The 16,629-nt window shown below is 52.6% G+C and overlaps 1 long non-coding RNA gene across 1 annotated transcript in view; it reads left to right on the top strand.

Moving 5' to 3' along the window:
- Positions 1-16,258, top strand: part of LOC125107867 (uncharacterized) — a 56,699-nt gene extending 40,441 nt beyond the window's left edge. Inside the window, exons 4-5 of the long non-coding RNA XR_007129678.1 lie at positions 7,402-7,905; positions 15,515-16,258. This is a non-coding gene — a long non-coding RNA (uncharacterized LOC125107867). The remainder of the gene's footprint in view (positions 1-7,401; positions 7,906-15,514) is intronic.
- Positions 16,259-16,629: the final 371 nt, after the last annotated feature.

Here is a 16,629-nt window from a genome sequence, read left to right as displayed (position 1 = left end):
TTCCGGGGGCCTGAGTTTATGGGACCAGTGGATTCCGTCTCGCCTTTTATGTGCTCGCCACACAGGAGTCTCCACAAAGTGCTGATTTCCCAGTCTCGGTAAAAGTAGCCCATTAGCATGAACAGGGCCTGGGGAGAGCAGTTGCACACCTGAGTTCCTGGAGTGCTTGTGGGAAGCCCCGGGCCAGATGGGAGTGTCCAGGAGGGTGCTGGTCCCAGACCCGTCTCCTGGCCTGCTGTGTGATCTTGGGGAAGTCCTTGACTTCTGGTGTCAGCTTTCTCCTCCAGCTTTCTCCATCTACCACCATCATTGGCTGCTCAATGGACAAGTGATAGGGAAGCACTTGGTCCTAAAAGCAGTCCTTGTTCAGCAAGTGTTCACTTGGGCCAGGCCCCTTAATGCTCACGGAACTCATTATTCCATTATTTCCCACGCAACTCACGGCAGATCCAGAGCTCAGAGGGGTTCAGTGATTTCCCCAAGATCACACAGCAAGAGAGGGCAGAGCCACACAGAACCCAGGTCGTCAGTGTCCACAACCAGCGGGCTTTACCATCAGGCTTTGCTGCCTCATAAGACTTAAAAGGTCAGCTCCTCAGTTACCCAGAACAGTAAAAGTAGCCAAAAATGTCAGTCTCTTACACAGACAGTTGGGGACCAAGGGGACATTAAGGTCTTTGGAAGAAAATTCCAAATAGGCTCAACTTTGCCATCCCCTTGCAATGATTATTTCTTCACTAGTGGATTGCCTGGCCAGGATGGAGCGTGGCACAGAACAATGATCAGTGGCCTGGGAGTCATGCCTGGGTCCCTGGGTCATTCCTGCATGCTCTGTGCTAACGGAGGAATAGCCCTTAAAAATCTCCAGCATTGGGGCGCCTGGGTGGCTCAGTGGGTTAAACCTCTGTCTTTGGCTCAGGTCATGATCTCAGGGTCGTGGGATTGAGCCCCGCATCGGGCTGTCTGCTCCGCAGGGAGCCTGCTTTCTCTTCTCTCTCTGTCTGCCTCTCCGCCTACTTGTGATCTGTCTGTCAAATAAATAAATAAAATCTTTAGGAAAAAAAAAATCTCCAACATCAGACCCTCATGTAAAAACTCAGAAGCTTTTAGAATGTCTCTATGCCCCGGTCCTCCCCAGACCAATCCACTCGGCCTGTGAGTGAATGAGATGTGCACACAGCTGAGAGCCACCAGCCCCATAGCCTCCAGGGTCCCAGCCAGTTCCAGATTACTGGGGTTTTATAATGTATTGAGTGTCTACTATCATTCCAGAGTCACATTAATTTAACATATGATCTACCCTTGAACTGAATTAGAACCAGCACTGCGAGGAGACTAACGTGTGTGGAGTCACTGTATTATGGGGGCTGGGGCTTGGAATTGGATGTCCCATTTTATTTTTATTAGTTATTTATTTTTAAATATTTATTTATTAGAGAGAGAGAGAGAGAGAGAGAGAGAGAGCAGGTGAGCGAGCAGGGGAGGGGCAGGGGCCAAGGGAGAGAGAGAATCTCAAGCAGGCTCCGTGCCCAGTGTGGAGTCTGACACGGGGCTCGATCTCACCACCCAGGGATCATGACCTGAGCCAAAATCTAGACTTGGACATTTAATGGACTGTGCCCCCGCAGCATCTCTAGTTTTGGTCCTGGCCCTGGGCCAGCCCACTTTCTGTGAAAACAGAAACACCGATTTCCCTTTCTCACCCCATTGGCAAAAGAGCATGTGGCCTCCTCCGCGGCTGGGGCTGATGTCTGAAGCCAGCGGTCCCTGCAGAGAAACCTCCTCCACCCTCAGTTTTTGTTAGCACCTCCTGGTACTGTTATTTCAGGGTGAAATGAATTTCAGTTCTGCTTCTGTTGTTTTTAAAAATAACTCATGCCGCCCCATTAAGGATTGAAGTCTCCCTGAAATGTCACTGAGCCTGTCCCCTCATTTCCAGCATGGGAGGCTGAGCCCTGGGTCCCATGGCCCCCGCGGAGGCAGACATGTCACAAGCAGGCAGAAGAGGGACAGCCTGGGGCTTCGGGTCTGACTTGGATCCCACTCTGTCACACGTTCGCCATGTGACTTGGAGGGTGCAGCTTAAACTTCTGGAACCTCTGTTTTCGCTCTGTCACATGGGAATTAAAGGACTGAACTTGCGAGGGTTCTGCGTGCAGAGGAAATGATGTCGTTGGGTAAAGTGTGTCCAGCCTTGATGGGCTGGGAGAGGCCGTCCAGGCTCAGCACCCGGCTCCTGCTCCGGGGTCTTGGGGTGGCTGTTGGGGTACAATAAATGAGACCAAACGAAGAAACAGAAACCCTGTCTCCCCCAAGCTTACATTCTGGCGGGGGGCTGGGGCCCAGATAAGACACGGTAAACACAATGAGTCTGTCTGCCCGGAATGCTAGAAGTGGGAGGCCGTGCTGTCGAGAGGCAGAGCAGGGTACAGGCAGTGTGTGTGGAGGGGCTGTGTGCGTCTCGGCCCAACTGTGCACCCGGCGAGCTCTGGGAGGGGAGGTGGGAACCGGCCCCAAGGGGTATTCACCCCTGGAAACGAGCAGCGGCTGGGAAACCAGTTGTCCCACATTTGGGAGAGCATCGCGGGTATGAGGAATGGAGGATATGGGGGTTCCGTGGCTTAAGGACTGGTCACGGTGGGCTCCAGTGAGACTGGAAGGCTACCGGGGTGGGGGAGGGGGTCACCTTTTCCACGTCAAGGAAGCAGCCATGGTGGGAACGTGCCTGGAGAGCCAGCGGCCCAGCCAGGAGGTCAAGGTGGCTGCGGAAAGTCAGCAAGAAGGAAGATGGCAGGAGAGCGGGTCCCAGAGCGGGAGGGGAGAGGCGGGGAGGGGGAGAGGAGAAGCAGAGAAGGGGAGAGGCAGATGGTGTAGCACACAGGAGTGGAAGCTACCATGGAACACCAGGGGGAGAATCATGGTGACCGCGTGAGAAGCAGTAACTTCCCCGCCATATGCTGACAAATCAGATGTCGGATCCCAGGGAAAGGGAGGCAGGTGCCCAGTGCTCAGGCTTTTGGGCTGACTCGCTGGAAGGGCGGTGGTGTTCTTAACTGAGGCAGGATCAGACCGAGTTTGGACATAAGTCTGAAAGTTCTCTTTGAAGTCCTAGTGTGGATGTCGCCCAGAGTGTTGGGTGTTCAAGTCTGTGGTTCAGAGGCGAGATCCAGACAGCAGAAGCCCAGGGGACAACTGTCCACATGTGGGGGGTCTAACTCGGGGTCAGCAGAGGAAGGAGTGTAGACAGAATACGGGAGGGACTCAATGACCACACCTCGGGCGCTTCTGTGTTTGCCATCTGAGGACATGTGAAGAAGACAGAAAAATGAGTGACCACCAAAGCAGAAAGAAATTATTTTCTTTTCCAAACAAAAACCACTGGAAATCATAATTCAAAGTCAGCTCAAATTCTCCCTGCTCTGGGCATCTTCTGGAACCCTCCAGCTCAGTGGACTCGCTCCTCCCATGAGCGCCTCCAACAGCGCCTGTACAGGCCACTCATTTGGCCCTCTGGCATGCTGCCTTGGGTCACACCACCTGTCCCAGGATGGGGTCTTGCCACCAACCTGGGTTCTAAGCCCCTTGAGGGCAAAGACCGTGCTCTGGATCTCTGTGTCCCCATACGGTCTGGCAGGCAGCTTTGCACACAAATGAATGCACACCAAGTGATTAGCAGATGGGCTGAAGTTGGAGACAGTGACAGGATTCTTGCGTTTCCTGAGCACTGTTTACGGAGCACCTAGCACGTGCTAGCCAAAGGCCGTGAGTGTCTTCTAGGAGAGCAAATTGTTTTGAAAAATCTATCGGAATATCAGGCAACAGAAGGATTCTAGGAGAAAAAAAGATTGAAAAAGAATGTCTTTGGGGCACCTGGGTGGCTTGGTCCGTTAAGCATCCAACTCCTGGTTTTGGTCATGATTTCAGAGTTGTGAGATCAGGCCGGGCTTCGGGCTCTGTGCTCAGCTTGGAGTTTGCTTGGGTTTCTCTCCCTCTTCCTCTCCCTCTCCCCCTGCTCCCATGTACACTCTCTCTAAAATAATTAAATAATAAAATCTTTAAAAAAAAAAAGATGACTTTGGCTTCTGGAGGGAAGACCCCTGGGTTGACTGACCCCAACCCCGCACAGTGACAGAATCACCTTCCAGGTAAGATCACGGGACTCCACGGCCGTTCACCTCTGGGCAAACGTCTCCTTCCCTCAGCCTCCCTTGGGTTCCTCGGGAAATGCAAGAAGTGGTATCTGACTTTCTTGAGAGACCGCTTGGCACTTTAGAACCAGAACCCAAAGAAAGGGGCGACCAGCGGGTGGCCCGGCCTGGTTTGCACCGGGTCGGGGCGGGGGGCTGCCTGCTGGCTGTTCACGCTCCTTGCTCCCACCCTGGCAGGTATCCCCAGACCCACGGCCCCTCATCGCTCGCCCTCAAGAGGAGCCATTCGCAGAAGCCCTCTCCAGCCTCATCACTGTGAGCTCCTTTCGATCCTTCCTTCCAGAAACATGAGACTCATCCTCGACGTGAAGCCGGGAAATGCAGACCAAGGGCCTCAGTGCTTAAGTGGTCAGACACCTTGTTCTTCTCTTAACCAGCGATGCCATTCCCTTCTGTCCTCGGGTGGTCGTACACATGGAAAGTTCTGGCCTCATTTCATTTTACTTCTGCACGGTCACCACAGCCACAAGGCTCCCCCGAAGGGCCACTGTGTGGTGTTCTGGGTGCGTTTCCGAGGCAGCAGCTCTGGCCTCCCACCCCCGCACGTCTCCGCATCGGTGCTTGGGGCACGGCCGGCGTCTCCCATTTCTCTTCACGTCGGTGCGCTCTGCGCGGCCACCAGGTGACTGACCCCTCTTTAAAGCTCAGAGGACCATGCGCTAAGAACACTTCCTCGAAACCAGGACTCAAAACACCGCCTGCATAGGATGGGACACGATTGCTATTTGAACGAAGGGAACCTTTGAAAATGCCCTTTCCTCGCTGCAGGCCTCTACAGAGAAGCGGACCCCGCCGACTGCGGCCTTTCCATGGATTTCATGCTCTGTGGCTGGCAGAGGGGCCGACTCTTGGGGCTGGCTTCTCTGGGGTTCCTGCCTCTCTGCTGTCCGGGTTTATGTAATACTTAGCGGTTTGGGCTGTTGGCTAGCCCCTCCCCAACCCAATCACAGACCCAGAAAGCTCCATAGCTGAGAGCGCCGGGCAGAGCCTGGCCGTTTCCCTGGCTGTGGACCCCTCCTGGAAGGACCCCATCTCAGCCACAGCACAGCCCGGGGGAAGATAAGCAAGGATGCTGGAGGCAGCCCCAGTGTGTGTACGTGTGCGCGTGCGTGTGTGTGTGTGGGGGGGGTGCTCCTGGGACAACCTGTGTCTTCTGGCCTCAGTTTCTTACTGAACATGAACCACGGCCTGTGAAGCTGGTCAGGTAACGAGGCGAACACGCAGCCTGATGCCCACACACGGTAGCCGTAGCCGGCTGGAGAGCGGGACCCCCAAGTTCACGTCCACCTGGAACCTCAGAACGTGACCTTATTCGGCCATTGGGTCTCTGCAGATGTAATGAAGGGGAGAATGGAGATGAGATCATTTGAGGTTGGGGGGTCCTAAGTCCAATGAGAGTGTCCTTCTGCGAGGCAGGAAAGGACACACGGACACAGGAGAAGTCGGAGGAAGATGAAGCCAAGGCATGCCAGGGACCTCCAGACGCCGGAAGAGGCAAGAAAGGACTGTGTCCCCGAGCCTCCAGAGGGAGTGTGGCGACTCCCTGAGTTTTGGTTTCTGGCCTCCAGAACTGGGAGAGAGAAATCTCTTTTGTGTTAAGCCACTAAGTCTGTGCTGTTCGTTACGGCAGCCCTAGGAAACGAGTCGTCTGCTCGTCACAAAGTAGTGAGGGATTACCGTCTTCCTTTTAAAGAGTAGCCTAGACTGTGTCCACAGGCTTCTTGGGGGGAGGAGCAGGGGCATCCCTCAAGGGAGACCTCCCAAAAGGCTGGCGGGTGATTGGTGGAGGGTCCCATGGGGCAGAGCAGAGCCTGGTGGCAGGTGTGGTGGAGAATTCTGCAGAAAGCTCACCGTGTCCCTTCCCATCTTCCCATTTGTACTCACCCGGGGGGGGCGGGGGGAGATGGTAGGGGTGGAGGGGTGAAGGGCGGGGGTGGGGACTCTATGGACAGAGTTCACAGTCTCCCAGAGACCCCAGGCCCTTCTGAGCCAGGACCGGACCATCTCCAGCGGTGGCTTCAGCAAGCCTGGACCCGCAGTGGCCCCAGGAGCTGGAGAAGCGCCCGCAGACTAGGAGGGGTCTTTGGCCACAACTTGGCGAAGGTCAAAACTCAGCCCCACCACCAGGGGTCCTTCGCTCCTTGTAGCCAGGCAAAGTGCCCTGGGACCTCTGTCAACTTGTCCCCCATCCTACCTGTGCCCCAGGGGAGCCAGCGGATCTGGGTCAGCCGGGGACCCCCTCCCGACCCACCACCCCCCACCCCAGCTTGGCCCTCATCTGCCACAGGCTTTCCTTGGCCCTGTCAGCCAGACTTCCTGGGGCCACAGCTTTGTGCCGGGGAGCCCCAGCCCCTGCTCGCCCCCTGACCCGACCCAGATGCTACCTGAACCGAGAAGCCCCTCTGCTTGCCCTGCTGTTCACCTACAGGCTGAGGGCCGGACGTCATGCACACACCTCCTGTCCGTCCCTCCTTTGTGCACCCCTTCCCGCCTCATTGTCCTCAGAGCCGCGTCGCCACAGAAGCACCCCTTGACCCGAGGGCCCGAGGAAGAGAGGCGTGAGCGAGGCCACCCCTGAATCTTGCAGCGTATCCCTGAGCACGGGCTCAGTCCACACAGACCCTCCAGGGACCCGTGTCAGTCGGCCACTCAGCGAGTCCTCCCTGAGAACCAAGGACAAGACGTCCCAGCACGAAAGCCGTGAAGAGTCCCCTGCTCGTGGAACTTTCGTTCTGGGGCGAGGATGCTGAGAAAAGTCCTCGTGGCGGGGGGGCAGGAAAGCGAGGAGCCCAGTGGGGGGCCAGTGGTCAGGGAGGCAGGGGGCCTCCAGGGGAGGGCAGCGCAGAGGGCTCTGGGCGGAGGGGGCCGCTCGGGGAAGAGCAGGGAGGTGTGGACAGAGGTGGACAGCTGTGCAGGGGTGAGAGCTGCTCAGAAGCGGGTCCCTTCAGGGCGGCGCTCAGTTTCCTGGTGGTGGCCTGCAGGGATGAGGGGAGGAGGGAGTGGCAGTGGGTCTAGGGTCGGGGCTGTCGGGAGACGTGGGTGATGTGGGTCTCACGGTGTGGGTCACAAAGGTGCCGTGGGGGCAGCTGGACCACCGCGTGGGCCACACCAGGGCCCTGCGTTTTCCCCTGAAACCGATGCCAAGCCGGTGAGTGCCAGGCGGGAAGTAATGGCACCAAATTTGCCTTCTTAGAAGATCGTCTGAAGGTCGTGTGGAGGACGGATGGACATGGCCCAGCCCGAGGAGGGTGGAGGCAGGAGTGTGCTGAGACCCAGTGAAAGGTATCCTCCACAGGGGTGTGGAGAAGTGGGGGGCAGGTGAGGGCTGGCCTCAGAGCTGAACTGGGACGGGAGCCTGTGGGCACTGGAGGTGCTGCCAGGCATGGGGGTCCCACACAGGCCGTGTGCACTCCGGATACCGGGCTGCATGTCCCCACTGTGGGCTCCCCCTAAGTACTGGCTCCAGGCCCTCCCGGCTCACCCCAGCCTCACCTGCACTCCCACCCTGTGTTTCCTGCCCCCACCTGCCCCGCCCGGGTCTGGGGCCCCCCCGTCAGCCAGGTGCCCTCTCCGACGTTCTCTCCACTTGAGAACAGATGTCCAGGATGGGCCACACACGCCCTGTGACTCTCTAACTGCATGAATGTGTGATTATAGCAACACGAGCATCAAATTACCAAGGACAAGTAGCTGTAAAGTAATTATATGATTCTTTGTTACTTGGAGGGTTGGGGTCCTCCCCCTTTTAAAGCCAATTCCTTTAAAAGCACCCGTTTGGCGGGGGGTGGGGTGCAGGTGGCAGACGGGCAGGACTAGAGACCAATGAGGGGGTTCAGCCTCCTCAGGGCTGCAAGTTGGGGGGAGGAGCCAGGGGTGAGGTGAGAGAGGTTCGAGCCCCTCTTCCTCCTACCAGGGCAGGAGTGGCGCTTGGGGTGCAGAAGGGTCAGGGAGATGGGGGAGGAGTCCAGGAGGAGGTGGGGATGGGGGGGTTATTCCTGGGGTCTCCGGAACCGCCATGAAGGGGTGCAGTGCAATGACACATTATCCTCAAGAGGAACCCCCAGCACCTCCGTCTCACCCCATCACATTCTTCCCAGGGACCCTTCAGCCTCTGCTAAAGCCCCAGAGGGAACTCCAGTCCCCCAGGTTCAGCCGCAGATGGAAGTCTGTGCCGTTGGGGCTCTGAACACCTCCCCCAGTGGAAGGTGGAGAGGCAGGATTCCTCTGCGGCCTTCTGGGCTCCCCCGTGGGCTCCGAGCTGTCCACCACCCCCAGCCCCGTCCAGCAAGCGAAGACACCAGGCTGGGCACACAGTAGGCAGGGAGTGGGTGGAGATGCCAACGCCAGTGTGTGCTGGCCCTAAGAGGCAGGAAAGCCAGCGGGACAGGGCTGCAGGGACCACAACGAGCAAGACCTGTGCTTCTCCCACAGGCTCCCCACCGTCCTCGATGGGAAACTGTCTGCCCCACACCTCTCCCCGACGTGATCTGCACGGTTATTAATCTGTGCTCACTTGGCATAATGCCCCTGAAGGACTTGGTCAGCTCCCTGCATCCGCCGGCCCGTGGATCCTTCCTCCTGGACCCGACCCTGCAGTGCCCTGGCCACCCCGAGCCCTCGCTTGCCCAGCCAGGGACAAGGCCACAAGATGCTTGTGGACGTCCTCAGGCACGCGGGGTGGCCACTGTCGAACACTCTCCATCACACCCATTATGGTTTAGATTAGAGCGATTATCCTTCCGAGCAGCTGTGAAACTCACCGGTCACATCCATTTCGCTTGCTAATGGCGTGCAGCGGACCCGCACTGGGAAGAGCCCGGGAGGTCGGAAGCAGGCCGGTGCCCTAGCACCGTTCACTCCTTGGCGCTGTGGAGAAGTGATGGGGATGTCTCCATCCAGACTCCTAGGTCGGTGCACAGGAGGTAGGACTGGGGTCCAAGGGGGATTTTCCTCCGACCACAGGTATAGCACACGGCCTGGGCCAGGTGCGCTCAGGCTGAGGAGAGCCCCCGACCCGAAGCGGGCAGGGCATTTTGGCTGGATTCAGGTGTCAAAAATGAGCTCTTTAACCCAAGTGCTTATTTGCTTGGGGTGTCAGAACTCCATTTCTAGGTCTCTAGAGGGCAGAAGCCCAGAGGTCATGCTGTCACTGTGGTAGTCCCAGGGGCCTTCCAGTCTACACAGCCGTCTGTCTCTGTGGTGGGGGACTGATTGAGGGGTTTGAAATTCTAGAGTCCTAGACCTCGAGAGGATGGCCTCCCAAAGCACTTAACTCTGTTCATTTTAGTGAGACTTAGAACTTACTTACCCAGGGGTGCCTGGGTGCTTCAGTGGGTTAAGCGTCAGCCTTCAGCTCAGGTCACGATCCCAGAGTCCTGGGATCGAGTCCCACATCAGGTTCCCAGCCCCCTCTCTGCCCTGCCCCCTCAGCTCGGGCTCTGTCTTTCACATTTATTCTCAAATAAATCTCAAATCTTTTTTTGAAAAAAGAGAAAAAGAACTTCAGTTCTAAGATCTGGAGCCTCATCTCGTGCTCTCCTCCCTGTCCCTCTGTCCCTCAGCACACCCAGTTTCATACCCAGTACTGCATGCTGTATTACACCCCTGCCTTGGAGCCCGCTCTCCTGGAAGGTTCCACGCCACTTTTCTCCAGATCCCATCCTCCTCTGTGGCTCAGTTACGCTCACGTCTTCTCAGCGGAGCCCCTGGCCAATTCCGCGGGTGAGAGTCGTCTTTTCCCCAAAGGAGAGTCTATGTGTTTTTGTTTTCAAGGTCCTCCTTTCCCCATCTCTCCCAGGATTCTTTCCAGGGCTCTGTTGGCCCAAGGAACTAAGGAGAAAAAAAATCAGCAAATAAGAGCAGGTCATGCCCCCGGGCTCAACAGGGTGACAGCCTGCCATTCGCAGCCAGGTGGGATCTATTCTCCAACAAGGCCTTGCGGATTTGTGCCCACATTCTGGAAAGCGACGGCTGCAAGTAGAAAGCAGCGAAAAAGAGTTTTGCTGTGTATCTGAGGGGCACAGGAGCCAAAGTGTTCCCCTGGGGTGCTCAGCCCCCTGTCCCTGTGTGGATGGATGCTGGAGGGCCTGCCTGGGAGGGGCAGTGGGGGGCAGACGGAGGAGAGACGAGAACTTGCTCGGACCCTGTGGTTCCCACGCCAGCAGAATGACACGGGGGAGTTAGTGAGCAGCTGACCTGGTGGTCACTGGAGGTGAGTGGGAGAGGTGGACCATGGCCAGCCCGTAGTGGCTGAGGACGGTGCTCAGGAGTGCGTGAGAGAGGTTCTCAGGCTGGGGTTGCCAAGGTCCAGGATGGCAGGTGGAGTGGAGCCAAGAATTCCTGTTTTATCACCTGCGTGTTGATTACTATTTTTTTAAAATGTAAATGTGATCTTCACATTTTTTTTTAAAGATTTTATTTATTTATTTGACAGACAAAGACCACAAGTAGGCAGAGAGGCAGGCAGAGAGAGAGGAGGAAGCAGGCTCCCCACCAAGCAGAGAGACCGATGCGGGGCTCGATCCCAGGGCCCTGAGATCACGACCTGAGCTGAAGGCAGAGGCTTAACCCACTGAGCCACCCATGCACCCCTGATTACTATTTTTGAAAGTGAAGTCTGGGATTACGCTCGCAGACGTTGTCTTGGGGTCTAGATGATAAGTCCCATGAGGTCAGGTGCCCACGGTCCTACCATCCTCCCCCTCATGGCGTGAGCTGTGTTGGTCATTAATTCAGCTACATTTTGCAGTGAGGTGATTTTGGAGAAGACGCCAGGAAGCAGCATTGCCCAAAGCTAGCCAGTCTACAGGTGTTGGGTTTTGATCCTCGGGAAGCATCTTTTGCAGAGATGTGCCTCCAACTTTTTCCAGGCTACAGTGACTACACCCCTGCTCTCTGGGGTGGAATTTTGGAGATTTTTTTTTTTTTTTTGCATTGCATCAGATTCCAAATTATTTTCTATGGAGAGTTGGCCTTTCTTTTCCTTTTTTTTTTTTTCCCCTTCCTGTTAATTGTTCTTCCCTCCTGCCTTCAGCCACACCGTCGTCCTTCCATAAGTATTTACTGAGCACACAGTCATCGAGAGGGAGGGTGTCAGATTGCAATCAAATCCCGGCTTCACCACTTAACTAGGTGGGAATGTTGCATGAATTAGTTGCCTTCTGTGTCCCTCAGTTGTCTCAGCTACAGAATGGGGGCTCACAGTGGACTGTTGGCAGGATTAAACGGCTTTGCTATGTAGAAAATGCTTGGTACATAGCAAGTGGCAAATAACAACAACGTTCGCTATGATTATTTACTGCGGCAGGTGCGGCGGTCGTGCTAAGGGGACATAACTGGCGTGATCCCCACCTTCATGGAGCCTCCAGTTAGTGCTACAAGACGTGCCCTCCATTCCCCAGCTCAGTGGATTGTGGCAACTCCATGTCCCTACCGCGCTGGCTGGGTCAAAGGGCTGAATCCTGGGTGACACGATTGTAAATTGACCATCACTTAACACCTTGCACATGTGGCTGAGAGACACATTAGGTTTCTTAAATCAATTTTTATTTTATCTGAGGAAAGCATGCACATTGTCAAACAAGTTAAATGAAAACTAAAAATTTAAATCAGAAAAAGGAGTCCTCTGGTTCCTATTGCCATTTTATCTTCTTCCTTAAAGAATACTTTTCGTCTTTATTATTATTATTTTTTAAAGATTTGATTTATTTATTTGACAGACAGAGATCACAAGCAGGCAGAGAGGCAGGCGGACAGAGGAGGAAGCAGGCTCCCCACTGAGCAGAGAGCCTGATATGGGGCTCGATCCCAGGACCCTGAGATCATGACCTGAGTTGAACACAGAGGCTTTAACCCACTGAGCCACCCAGGCACCTCCATTGTCTTTATTATTTCTGTTAGTATTTAATGCCACATTCCTAAATAATATAAATATTCTGTATCCTGATTCATCAGCTTCATGGAAGACGAGGAATTTTACTTCCTTACGCCTGTCTCGTTTCCTATCCTCCCACTCTGGTTATATCACATGTTTTATTAGCTCTTTCTTCCATATTTTCTGGGGTGACTCTGTGAATATTGTTCATTGCTGAGTCAAGTAATGTACCGTGACAATATTTTATTTGTCGTTCAACTTTTATTTTTCCTGGAGTTAATAACTGCGTTATTCTGTCGTCTGTTTAGATTTTTCCTATCCACTTGCAGATTTTATTTATAGGCAGTTTTCTCCCCTAAGTTTTATTCTATGCCTTGAAATTTCTATTTTCCCCAAATTCTGTTTGTTTGGCTACCTTGCTGTCATGTTGAAGATGTTCCTCCAAAGCCCGGGAGCCCCTTGCCGTCCATTCATATTTAAGAGTGACTGCAGTACAAGCCATTGCTTGGCACTCTGTGGGCCCCTGTGGGGCTGCCTGCCTTGGGAGCTGTACTGGGGGTGGGATCCGTGGCCAGTGGGCTTTCTCCTTGGAGCCCCCCATGTGTCATTATCTGTGGGTCTTTCTTTTCTCCAAGGTGTACCTGTTACTTCTCAAGAGAAGGATCTTCTATTCCCTCCCATGGAATTTCCCCCTATTTTCTGGAGTTCTAGAGCCAGGAAGGAACCGAGGGTAGGTTGTCTCCCCTGCCAGTACACAAGCTTTATTCACCTCCCTGTGTCTGGAGCTGGGCCCTCCACCACCCCCTCCAAAAGGCCCAGCAGCCGGGCTTCCCCTCTCTGGTTCAAGGTCCTTGGGGGTGGGGAGCATTTGTTACCAAAATGGGTGGACTTAGGGCCTGGGAGTCTAAGTTCTCCTCCTACAGACTTCCAAACACACTTCTTGCTTTCACTTTTTCACTTTTCCCTGCCTTTCACTGCACCTGGGGGCTTTCTGGGCTTCATGGTAAATCTTTCTTCTTAATCCAGCTCTTTTCCGTGAGCCCTTAGGTGTGACCTTCAAGCTCCCAGCTCGGTCATTTCCATCTGCTTTTTTTTTTTGCCTTTGCTTTGTGTCATTCTGCTACAAAAATCCTTTCATTTCACTGAAGATGAAGTCTGTACTTCTGGTTTTTTCTCTCTTTTTCTTTTTTCTTTCTTTACTATTTTTTTTTCTTTTTTTACTATTTGGGATGAATGTAAAAAGAAAAGTTGTCAGAAAAATTTTTATGTGGTGTCTTGAAGCTAGTTGGAAACAATATTCAATAACGATCACTGATGGATCCATGGTCTTTCCATACATCTAAATGAGCTAAAATAGTTCTTAGAATTTAGCCAGAGCCACTAGAAACTGCATACCAGAAGGCCAGTGCATTGTGGCTCTTGAGTGGCCAAATTTCATATTGGTGTGAAGCCACCAGCTTATACTAAGTCCAAAGGAGCTCATTACTGTGTCCTAGAAGGAAGCTTTTGAGGACATTGATCGGTAGGTTTTTCTCTTGTGAGGATTTCTTTGTTTTATCCTTGAATAGTGTCTAATTATTTTTTACTGAGTGGCTGATTTGATCTGGGTAAGTGTCCCTTCTCCCATTGGCTTCTCCATAGCTCAGAGTGTGTAGAATTGAATTTGGGGTTCTCATCTCATTTCCGCTGATATTTTATCTCTACTCATTTGTCTTTGCCTTTGTTTCTTCTTTCTCATCCACTCCTGGTTTTTGTTCTCTTGTTCCAGCATTTATGATGGTTCTCATAAACTAGGACGTTCGGAGGAACAGATCACCCAAGCTTCTTTGACCTACACCCAGAACGCTAATCTCTGATCTCCTAGTTTTGGAGCCAACCACTTTGAGACTGAGTCCAGACCTTTCAAAACTCTGTGATCTATGGATTTACCATATTCTAAGTGTTGGTTTCCCACTTCTGTCCCCTTTCCCCAGACATGGACGGCCTCTAGATCCAATCTGGGCATGAATATGGGATATATACCATGGTGGGTCCTAAAGAAATGTGTAGAGATGGGAAATTGGTGTTCTCTCCCTCTACGACAAGCACACTAAGATCTATCCAACCAGCAGGCCTTCACTGAATGCTACCTGGGCACACAATGCGAAAATACATGGCGATACCAAATGCTATCTTTGTTGTGAAAGAAATAGCTTGGACTTCCATCTTCAGGGAATTCTTGGGATGGTCAGATCTCTTTTCCCAAAGTGAGGCCCTACTGAGGCAACCCACGAAGAGGGAGGGCCTCAGGCCTGTCTATCTTGGGCCGTGGGTGGAGTCGTTCAGTATGTGAGGCCAGAGAAGACAATAGTTTGCCCAACATTCCTGGTGTCCAGTTGCTATGTTTCCCTGTAAGGGAGGTTTCTACTGCTTCCTGTTGTCTGATGTTGATAGTGGGGTGGGGATAGGCTTACTCTCTGATTTGTTTTTTAGTTCTAGTTTTGCGTTAATTTCCTTATGACCCATCTGGCCTTCCCTTCCTCAGTGAGAGACTTGGGACTTGACAGGGACTTGGCCCAGCTCCTTCCCAAACCAGTGGCCCTACTACCCATTAAAGATTCTACTAGTTTCCTATTGTTGCTGTAATAAATTACCACGAATTCAGTGGCTTAAAGAACACGAAACTGTTAACATTAAGTTTTGAGGTAAAAAGCCCAAAATAGGGCTCACTGGGCTAAACTCTGTTGGCAGAGTTGTATTCCTTTGTGAAGGTTCTTGGGGAGGATCTTTTTCTTGCCTTCCCTAATTTCTAGAAGGTGCACGTTCCCTGGCTTATGGCCGCCTTCCATCCTCAGAACCAGCAATGGCGGTCGGTCTCACATTGCACATCTCTGACACTGACTTCTCTGCCTTCCTCTTCCACATTTAAGGACCCCGTGACTTCACAGGGCCTGCCCAAATAATTCAAGGTTATCTCCTTATGTAAGTAAGGTCAGTTGATGATCAACCTTAATTCCGTTTGCAACCTTAATTCCCCTTTGCTATGTGATATATCATATTGGCAGTTTCCAGGGATTAGGACCCAGACATCTGTAGGGGACCACCACCCCAAGGATCCAGTAATCACTGAACAGGAAGTGCCAGGCGTCAAGTCAAGAATGTATAACATGGAAGGCTGCTCGATGTCCCTGTGTTCTGATTGATCTAATTGCCCCCACTCACCCCTGTTCCCGGACTTATTCCTCTTCATGGATTATTTTCCTAAATTGTACAAAATTATGGCACAAGGTCACACCCAGAATTCTGACACTGATGAAGTCAAGATGCAGAACAGTCCCAGCACCACAGGGACTCCTGGGTTGTCCTTTCAATTTATTTACTGTAAAAAAATTATGGTAAGATACACAAAGTAGAACTTCTAATACTCATAATCCATCTTTTCTCTTGTTGATAGAAAAGTAGATGGCTTCTAAATTTTTTTCTGCTGTAAACAATATGGGAAGGATGAGTTTCAGACGTACCTCGTTGGAGACACGAGCAAAAGTTCCATAGTCAAGAAGGGCGTGCCTGGGTCACAGGACCTGAGAATGTTCCGCTTTGCTAGATCTTGTCAAGTTTCTATCCAAGGAAGATTCTACCGATTTTTGTTCTGAAAAGATCACTCTGGGCGTGAAGTACAAAAAAGTGAGCTGGGTGGGGGTTGGGGGCTGCAATGGGGGCCCAGGCACATGGGAGCCAGGAGCCAGGTCAGCCAAGTTTAAGGTTCCTCAGTTAAAAAACTTGCGGACAACTTTCTGGGGGAGAGGCTCGGCTGCCTGTTCCCATTGTGCCTCGTATCATCGGGCTGGCAAGGACAGAACCATACGTCGCTCAAGTGTTAGCAACCAAATGGTGAATTGTGTGGGCCGCCAAACGTCTATTCCTGGTAGACAATTATTATTTATTTTTTGCTGAACAGAACTCAAGGCCGAGAGGGTGCTCTGTCGTGCCCTTGTGTGGCAGGAGTGTTTTCCCTGCTTTGGCTGGGCCCGGCCTCTTTGTTATGCGTGTGTTGTGTTGCAAATGTGGAGCAAATGAAGCCCAGATATGAAATTAATACCGTGATCTGTTTTTCTGTTTTGTTGCCATAACAATCGGTGGCTCTTGAAGCAAAGACAAAATTAGAATTGTATTAAAGGTGTTTATACCATGTACACTCCGTCCGCGTTGTTATTTATTGCTATAATAAGTGTATTTAACATTTGCTGAAGGAGGGTTAACTGTTTCTGGTTTTTGCCTGATGTTTTCTTCTGCTCGCCCTTCCAACCTGGTTTTGCTTTTGACCTTGACTCTTTCTATAGCTCTGAGCAGGAAGGAAGAGGGAGTTGGGGTCAGATGCCTGACGTCGTGACTCCTTACGTTTATTCCTTCCCTTTTCTCCCCAGTCCCGAGAGCAATGGTTAAGCCAGGAGTCTTGGTTACAAACAAAGCAGGACCCGGAGTCAGCTGTCCTCCTTTCTTTGCCGCATTCCTGTCCTCTGCACCCGAATAGGAGGCCCAGCTCTCCAGGAACAGGGATGAAGAGAAACT

Source organism: Lutra lutra, chromosome 8, assembly GCF_902655055.1.
Source record: "Lutra lutra chromosome 8, mLutLut1.2, whole genome shotgun sequence".
Classification (NCBI taxonomy): Eukaryota; Metazoa; Chordata; class Mammalia; order Carnivora; family Mustelidae; genus Lutra; species Lutra lutra.
The sequence above is the reverse complement of the archived record's forward strand: the minus strand, read 5'-3'. Positions and strand labels throughout refer to the sequence as shown.